General features: G+C 46.3%; 1 pseudogene; it reads right to left on the reverse strand.

Moving 5' to 3' along the window:
• Positions 1-2,396: 2,396 nt before the first annotated feature.
• On the reverse strand, positions 2,397-9,557 carry LOC123096961 (probable protein phosphatase 2C 30; annotated as a pseudogene).
• Positions 9,558-9,795: the final 238 nt, after the last annotated feature.

A 9,795-nucleotide genomic window follows, 5' to 3' on the forward strand; every position in this document is an offset into this window, starting at 1 on the left:
TATGACAAACCATGGCATGCCATCCGAGCTACGTCTAGAGACGAGGAAGCGTCTGGCGCTTGCACCTGGCCTTGGTTGGCATCTGGAATGTACACCACGAGATTAGTTTACTTTTCACTTTGGCAAGGTTGTGTTTGCTTCTCCGTTGCTACCTGGATCTAGAAGTGCTGGGCACCATTAGAATGCAAAATATTCATATGGTTAGCCATCCAATATCGACTCTCGACATCAGATAGGAGATCGTGGCATGGCTTACAAGACAATATCTCAGTGTTGTTTTGTTTTTCATCGGGAAGAGGACAATGCGATCACATCCTGATGCATTGTGTGGTTTCTAGAGAGATTTGGTATTGTTGCTTTTGGGCTCTCAACACCAATGTCACCCGCCCTACGTCATCAGATTGCTTGGAGGCTTTGTGGTACTCGGAAAGGTGTCAGTTTCCAAAGAAGGATCATAGGGATTTCGATTCCCTGGTTACTCTCATTTGCTAACATCTTTGGAAGCAACAAAATGCTAGGTTGTTCGAGAATCTATGTTTGCGGCGTACTACATCCTAATTGATTGACTTAATCTTAGGGATGAGTGAAAAGAAGTTGGTGTTGGAAGAGCAAATCGTTTTGTGAGCATTTAGTTTGAGTTGTGTTGGGTGGGTGCCGGCGTTCTGCTCATCTTCGCATGCTTGTTCAACATCTCTTGTAAATGTTCAAATTCCTTATTCTTCTATAAAGCTGTGATACACCTCTGTATGCTCTAAAAAAAAGGAGTTCCAGCTCACTGCACATTTATTTGTCTGGCGAGGTTCGTTTCAGTGTGTTGAGTTTGCAGGTATCATGCCCGAACCCTCTCGAGCTCGATCAACATATTACCAAACAAAATTATTTCTAATTACGTATTGCATTTTCTTTCTTACTGGCAAAGAAAGAAAAGCATCCAAGTGTTTTTGGGTTTCCCCGCCACCTACCGGTGTCGCTGTCGATCTACCTCCTCTCCTGTGGCCCTAGGGCCATGGAGATGCAGTGGATCCCGGCCTTTACCGATGGGAGGGATCCTACTTTGGTTTTGGGCGTTTTTTAGGGTTTTGTCCTGCTCACAAAGGCAAGGCGGCGATGTCTTTCTGAAGATGGAATAAGGTTTCCCCTTCTAGCCCCCGTCTAGAGGTGCGTCTCACATCGGGCGTGTGAAGGCATGTCACGGATCTCATGGGATTCAGTCGGTGTTTGTCTTCAGTGGATTTCGTGGATCTGTTCTTCATTCGTCTATGTTCATGTGTCTTTAAGTTGGATTCTTTCGGTCCACAATTCTCTTCATAAGCAACGGTAGCTGTTCTAGTGCGTTGGTCCTTTGAATCCTTAGCACGATGACTTTTCGAGTGTCTACTACAACAAGGTTTGCTTGGCTCCAACGAGGAAAGGGCGATGACAACCGACGCGCCCGTAAAATGCAAACGGCTGTGTACACAATGCACATGCATGCTGGAACATTCGAAAAGAGAGATGCAACATAACCGATACTCTCCTTAAATGAATTGGCGATACACCTGCTTCGTTCTTATATAAAATAAAATAGAATACTACTTCCTCCGTTCCTAAATATAAGTCTTTGTAAAGGTTTCAAATGGACTACAACATACAAATGTATATAGACATATTTTAAAGTGTAGATTCATTCATTTTGCTTTGTATGTAGTCACTTATTGAAATCTCTAAAAAAACTATATTTGAGAACGGAAGAAGACGAAACAAAATAAGGATCAACACTGTACGTGCAAAACGTTGTCTAAAAAAGAAAATGTAATTGCAAAGATAGCAGGGGAATCCTCGTGGGTCAGTGGGTGAAAGATGGAATTATCACTGGGGCCCTGAATTCACTAGCGAACACACATGCATTTTACATGGCGATTGGTGCAATGGGCCAACGCGCATACATGTGCCCCCTCCCTGTCCCCCCTTTATATGAAAACTGCAGACGTCTCTCTCTTTTGGACGCATCTCTTCTTGCCGCAGCGTACGTAGTATTCTGCAACCCCGTGCGTCCTTCTTCCCAAGCAAGTAAATGCAGCACTTAAGTGTGGTGATGACCCACGTATTTTAAGGTCCAGAAGCATTGCACCATCCATGAGAGCACCATAGCTCCACATGTGCGCCTGTCGCCGGCAGTCCCTGACCCTGACGACGACGGACGGGGTCAGTTTATGTCTATCTTGACTTGCCGGTTGGTGAGGTTGGCGTGAGTCCACTGCCACTCTCCGCCCGCAGCCACAGTGGCCGCCACCGCGAGGCACGTAGGAGTACCCTGCGTCAAGCCGCGGAACATTAAAGTTAGACGGTGGTAATGTTGACTGTCCTGTGTACTAGCTGCACTTTTTTTTATGTAAAAGCACCCCAAATACCCTAACTTGCATGCAATGTGATGATTTAGTCTCAAACTTGTAAAATGCAATTTCATCATATCCCAACTTGCACTAGATGTGATGATTTAGTCCCTGACATATCACAGCTCGACAAGTGGCAGCCAGGTGGCTTGACCGGTCTTCGTCCGCACTTTTGCAGGAAACACCCTGCCGTCTTCTCTAATTAACCCAGCCAGGTGCTTTTACCTCAAAAGAGGAGTATATGCCGGGAACATGCTGTTTTTAAAGTTACAAGACTAAAACTTCTGCCCTGTGGGGTATCACAAATGGCTTCAGGTAACTGTCTCTGATGGCCCGTGACATGGCTAGCACGCCGAAGACGCGGGCGCCGTCCCAGAAGATGACGCGCCCTCCGGCCGCTTGGATCCGCTCCAGCTCGTCGGGCCGATCCGGCTGATCAAAACGAATCAAACTACGGTTAGAACAGCGCGCAATTAAATCTTTATCAGCAGAGCTCAGAAGAACTTGGTTGGTTATGGGCGCATACCTTGTGGTCGGATGAGAGTGGGATGGCGGCGCCCTCGCGGCCGATGATCGCACGGCTGTCACCGCAGTTGGCGACGACGAGGTGGCGAGGGCCGACCACGGCGACGACGGCCATGGAGCCGACGTGGTCGCACTTGGGCAGTTGTAGCTCGCACCGGCAGGTGGGCGCTCCGCTGGCCCTTGACCTTGAGCTCACGGCCTCGGCGTCCATCCGCGCGAAGCTCCGCTCCATGACACCCATCCACCGCTCCGCATCGTCCGACCTCGTGTCAGGACCAGAGCACTGAATCTATGCAATTTAGCTCGCAAACAACGAATTTAGGGACGAAACAGAGAGCTTCGAACTAGGGTTCTTGTTGAGAATTTGGGGAAAGTAGGTACAGCACGCCACCGGCGGTAGGGTTTACACCCAATACACAAAGGCATGCCCTCTCACACGCAGGGTTGCTGGCTTTATAGCCATTACAAGTTGGGAAAAGGTGAAAGAAAGCAAAACAGAGCACATGCGCTTGTCGGAGCCGCTACAGCTAATCACTAGCATCATCAACCCTTGGATGGCTGATCGACGAAGGAGAGCTACCCACTTGATCGAACCGTTATCTTCGCTCCAGAGCCACACGATGATAGATCTACGGTTGCGGTAACTTCCGGTACGCGGGAACAGGGGAATGATAAGAACATAGCCTGACAATACCCCCCAATTGAGACCGAGCTTGTCCTCAAGCTCTGAAAGATGGAGAAACCTTCTGGATGAATGCAGAGTCTTCCCAAGTAGCTTCCTCCACGGGCATATTGGTCCACTTGACTAACCACCTGACGACAGGAATACTGATGTTTCCTTGCTTTCTTGGAATGAGCGTTCTTTCCAGCACTGCTTCAGGCTCCACTTTGATAATACCATCAGGGCCAACCAGTGGTAGCATAGGGGAAGGGATGACTATTGGCCCAATGTGCTTCTTCAGTTGGCTGACATGAAATGTGTCATGCAGCTGGCAGGCCTCTGGTAACAGTAATTTGTAGGCATGGTTTCCAACTCTTTCCATTACTCTGAATGGGCCATAAAACTTAGAGTGCAGCTTCATGTGCCGATGCAAACTGAGAGAAGTGTGCATGTAAGGTTGCAACTTAAAATTGACCATGTCCCCCACTACAAATTCTCTTTCCTTCCTCTTCTTATCAGCAAAGAACTTCATTCTAGATTGGGCTTTAAGCATATTTTGTTTGATTACTTCCAGTGCCAATTCCCTATTATGCAACAAATCCTCATTATCCTCACAAATTGCATCAGGCAGAGCAGATTCAGCAATCATAGGGGGAGGAAACCCATATAGAGCCTGAAAGGGTGTCATTTTTAATGATGTGTGGAAGGAAGTGTTGTACCACCACTCAGCTAGTGCCAACCACCCATGCCACTTCCTTGGTTGTTGGAAACGCATACATCTCAAGTAGTTCTCCAAACATTGATTAACTCTTTTTGTTTGACCATCAGTTTGAGGGTGGTAACTGGTGCTCAAGTGTAACTTGATCTTCAGTGACTTAAACAGTTGCTGCCACAGATGACTAGTAAAAATTCTGTCTCTATCAGTGACAATCACCAATGGCATCCCATGTAACCTGAACACATTATCAGAAAATGCTCTTGCAACAGATTGCACTGTAATGGGATGTTTCATAGCAATGAAATGAGAATACTTGGTGAATCTGTCAACCACTACCAAAATCAAGTTCTTGTGTTCAAACTTAGGTAGCCCCTCCACAGAATCCATGCTCACATGTGCCCAAGCAAAATCTGGCACAGGAAGTGGCTCCAATAATCTAGGGTAAGGAGTGTGCTCAGCTTTGTTCAACTCGCAAACAGGACACTGCTTGACAAACTGCACCACATCTTGCTTTAAGCCCTGCCAGTGAAAAATTGATTTCACTCTCTGGTAAGTAGCTCTTTCACCAGAATGGCCGCCCAACTCTGAACTATGGAATGTTTGGAGGATTTTCTGTCTTAGGTTAGTAGCAGAACCCACTACAATCTTGTTATGAAATCTCAATATTCCATTCTTGAACGAATAAGCAGTGGTATTATTTTTATCCACAGTACATTCAGCTATGAGCTCCTTGATCTTACTATCCTAATGATAGCTTCCTACGACTTCCTTGACCCAAGCAGGATAAGCAGCAGTTGCAGTTAATGTATGAATCATGTGTTTCACTCTCGATAATGCATCAGCCACCTTGTTCTCCTTTCCTTTTTTGTACTCAATTATAAAGTTATACCCTAGGAACTTCAGTAACAGTTTATGCTGAATGCCCTTGGTAATTTTCTGTTCCTGAATATATTTCAAACTTTCTTGATCAGTTCTGATCACTAAGGAAGTAGCTAAGAAATAATGCTTCCACTTCTTAACAACTTCAATTATGGCCAAGGCTTCCTTGTCATAAGTGCTCATTGCATCTGCTTTGGGGCTAATGCTCTTGCTGAAATAAGATATAGGTTTTCCCTCTTGCATCAACACAGCTCCCAATCCATACCCACTAGCATCAGTTTCCAAAATGAAAGGTTTGGAGAAATCAGGCAATGCTAACACAGGGGTGTTGGTAAGCTTGTTTTTCAATGTCAGAAATGCTTCTTGTTGTTCTTCCTTCCAGGAAAAACCCTCCTTCTTTAAGCAATCAAATAGTGGTCTACAAATTACTCCATATCCTTGGATAAATCTTTTGTAATAACCACTTAGCCCCAAAAAGCTTCTCAGTTCAGTTATAGTAGTAGGAGCTGGCCAATCTCTAATGGATTGTATCTTAGATGGGTCAGTAGAGACTCCCTCAGAGTTAATAACATGACCCAAATATTCAATCTCCTGCTGTCCAAAAGAGCACTTTTCCATTTTTGCATATAGTTTGTTTGTTTGCAATATATCAAACACCTGCTTTAAGTGGTCCTTGTGCTCTTCCAGAGAGAAACTGGACACCAAGATATCATCAAAGAAAGCCACAACAAATTTGAGATGGACAAACAACAAGTTCATCAATGCCTGGAAGGATGGAGGGCCATTAGTTAGTCCAAAGGACATAACTAGAAATTCAAACAGTCCCATGTGAGTAGTGAATGCAGTCTTTGGTATATCTTCTTCTGCCATCCTGATTTGGTGATATCCATTTCTGAGATCAATTTTGGAGAATATCTTTGCTCCTTTGAGTTGATGCAAGAGGTCCTCAATCACAGAAATGGGATATTTATTTTTGATTGTTATAGCATTCAATTTTCTGTAATCAGTGCATAACCTCCAAGATCCATCTTTTTTCTTGACCAGGAGCACAGGAGAAGAAAAAGGGCTTGTGCTAGGTCTGATGATCCCATTTTTCAGTAGCTCATTAATGATTTTCTCCAAAATTTCCTTCTGATGGTGAGGAATTCTATAAGGCCTTTGGTTAACTACCTTTGCTCCTTCCACTAAGGGAATTATGTGATCACAAGGTCTACTTGGTGGCAATTCAGTTGGCTCTTGAAACAGCTGTTCATACTGGTCCAACAGTGGTTGCAATTCAGTAGGGATTTCTGGACCAGCTGCTGTAAATTCAGTACCAGAAGTTGTGAACAAGAAAAATCCACAAACAGCTTGTTCTAACAGTTTTTCAGTGTTGTCCTTGGTTTCAGCTACAGGAGCCAGGGGAACAGTCTCATCCAGAAATGTGATAAACTGTCCAGAGCTGTCAGAAATTTTCATTTCCATTTTAATAAAGTCCATTTGTATTGGACTATATTTCCCGAGCCAATCAACTCCCAAAATCATGTCATACCCCTTCAGTTTCAACACTCTGAAGCTGTCAGTAAAGTGATGGCCTTGTATTTCATAAGGGCAATCTTTTGCTTGAAATTCAGTCCATAGCACTCCCCCACTAGCAACCACCACCTTTATCTTGGATGTAGGGCTTGTAGTGATAGGTAACTTGGTTGCCATTTCAGGAGAAATGAAGGTAGAAGTGCTACCACTATCCACCAGTGCTGTGGCAACTGTATTTCCTACTTTTACAGTCAAAATAAAAGTATTTTTGGTTGATCCTATGCCCATAGCAGCATGCATTGACACTCTTAACACTGCTTCACTAGATAACTGCTCCTGTGTTTCCAAATCAGGGTCATCAAAGTCTGTGACAAATATTGTTTCAGGGTTTTCAACTTCCTGAGCTTGTAATGCTTGGATCTGAGCTCTCTGGCTCATTTTACAGACCTGCCTGTGACCTGGCACCCATGGCTCTTTGCACTTGTAACATACTTGGTTTTGTTTTGCCTGCTGAATAACAGTATTTCTGTTTGGTGTGGCAGTAGGTACAGGAGTTTTGGGCTGATCAAATATTACTTGCCTTCTCGGTTGAGGAATATATGGTTTAGTTTGCACTGCTGTAGTTGGTACTTGAGCTTTTTCCATTCTCCTAGCATAGCACACTGCAGTTTGCATATCCTTAGGCCTGAAGCACTCCACATGAGTCTTAATATATGGGTTAAGTCCTGCCACAAAACTGGAAACATAGTAATCATCAGGGATTCCAGGGTTTTCCCTTCTCATGATGTTCATTAGTTGCTCAAACTGCTCCATATATGCAGTGACTGTAGTAGTTTGTTGTGCTGCATGGAAAGAGCTGACAATGTCACAAACAGAGTCCACAGAAAATCTATCAGAAATGTAAGAGCAAAATTTGTGCCATGGAACATTGCTAGGAGCAAATCCTGTTCCTCTCCACCACTGTACAACAGGCCCTTTGAGGTAAGAGATGGCCAGTTCAGTTCTGTGCTCAATAGGAGTTTTGGATGCAGCAAAATACTGCTCTAAATTCTGAATCCAAGACTCTGGGTCTTGACCTTCAAATTCAGAGATATTTAACTTTGCCGGCTTTACAGTTAGTACATTTCTTCTTCCATCAACAGGGAAATTGGGCCCTCTTCTATACTGTGGATCAATGACCTCTTCCTCCTGCCTTTCCTCCATTTGCCCCACAATGTTTGGTGTTGTTTCTTTTCCTTGACCAAAATTTGGATGTCTGTAAGGTACTTTCAGAGTTCCATCCAAATTGAGCTCTTTTCCAGTGTGATCATGCAGAGTTGCATTTCCCACTAGCAAAGGGGCTCCTTTCTCTGGCATTGTTACTAACGGAGGAGTCGGAGCTTGGAGTTGTTTGGGTCGTCCAGGAGATATTTGTGGAGAGTGATTGTGGTTGTCCTTGACTTGGACACTGCCCTGACCTTCCTCTCTTTCCTCTACAGTAATTGGCTCCGGATCCAATAGTAAATGCCTGAAATTGTCTTGGATTTTGTCAAAATTCTTCTGCATCGTAGCAAAGTTTCCGTTCACTGTCGCCTGGAACTGCTGAAATTCTTTGCGATCTTCTTCTCTGTCGCGCTGCCGCGTCTTGATGTCCAACTCCAATGACTCAAGCTGCAACTCAGCAGTTGTGCCCGAATCGGCTTGACCTGTCATCTTGTCTGCTTTAGGAATTCACACCAGTGGTCAGGAGGGAGGGAATTTCTCGTCGTCGCCGCCTACGCTGCCGCTGGTACACGGTCAGATCGCAAGAGCTGGGGTTTTACCACCAGAGAATTACTCTCCGGCAACGAGGCTGCAATTTCGACTGTACCCGAACTCTGCCACTCCGGCCGCCTCCTGAATACTCCACCGCCCGACTCGAGCGTGAAGAGGGATTTTACGGCCTACGACCAACCCCAACACCGCTCAAATCAAATCGCCTCCGAGGAAAGGCTGGCGTCTGATACCAATTGTCAGGACCAGAGCACTGATCTACGCAATTTAGCTCACAAACAATGAATTTAGGGACGAAACAGAGAGCTTCGAACTAGGGTTCTTGTTGAGAATTTGGGGAAAGTAGGTACAGCACGCCACCGGCGGCTAGGTTTTACACCCAATACACAATGTCATGCCCTCTCACACGCAGGGTTGCTGGCTTTATAGCCATTACAAGTTGGGAAAAGGTGAAACAAAGCAAAACAGAGCACATGCGCTTGTCGGAGCCGCTATAGCTAATCACTAGCATCATCAACCCTTGGATGGCAGATCGACGAAGGAGCCACACGATGATAGATCTACGGCTGCGGTAACTTCCGGCACGTGGGAACAGGGGAATGATAAGAACAGAGCCTGACACCCCGACGAGCGAGTGCTGCCGGCCTCCTCGACCATGATCTTGTGCATCTGCTCCCCGCACGACGTTGCAACCTACACACACATGCAATCCAATCGATAAATACTCACGAGTCAAAACAAAGTTTGAGTTGCACATGCGCGCTCTCCTTTCGGCGTAGATATATGATACTAGATCAAAAGGATAGATTTATTTGAAGCCGGGATATATAGGCACTCACATGCGAGCAGCCATGGCCGTCGAAGACCCCGAAGAAGTGGTGGTCCGGGGGGAACTCGGGGCGGACGGACACCGCGTCCTCCATATCCCTCCGGCGGCCGCACACTGACGTCTCGCCATACATGCTCGGCTCAATCTCCTCCTCGTCCGTCGAGGAGGATTCCTCCTCCATCTTCCGCCTCTTCCTGACACCTCCTCTGCACCATGCTCGGCCACCAGTCTATGCCGCCGTATCTCCATCCTCCGGCGCCGTGCCGCCCGGCTGCCGACGTGGGACTCGGCGCCCTTCCCCTCCATCGTATCTCCATCCTCCATGCACTATCTCACTGTCTTAGTCTCCGGGCTGTCATGGAGGAGAAAGGCTGCCGACCGGAGATGGTGGCGAGCCTGAGCCTCTTGGCTGGCTCCATGCGCCTGGTCCGGGACAAGCGGCACCAGGACGGTGTGGCCGCTGGGCTAGAGCTGCTCAATTACATCTGCATCGTGCACATGCCGGCCAGGAGTATAATTGTCAGCATTGGTGCGGTGCAACAGC

Source organism: Triticum aestivum, chromosome 4D (genome assembly GCF_018294505.1).
Source record: "Triticum aestivum cultivar Chinese Spring chromosome 4D, IWGSC CS RefSeq v2.1, whole genome shotgun sequence".
In the NCBI taxonomy this organism is placed as follows: domain Eukaryota; kingdom Viridiplantae; phylum Streptophyta; class Magnoliopsida; order Poales; family Poaceae; genus Triticum; species Triticum aestivum.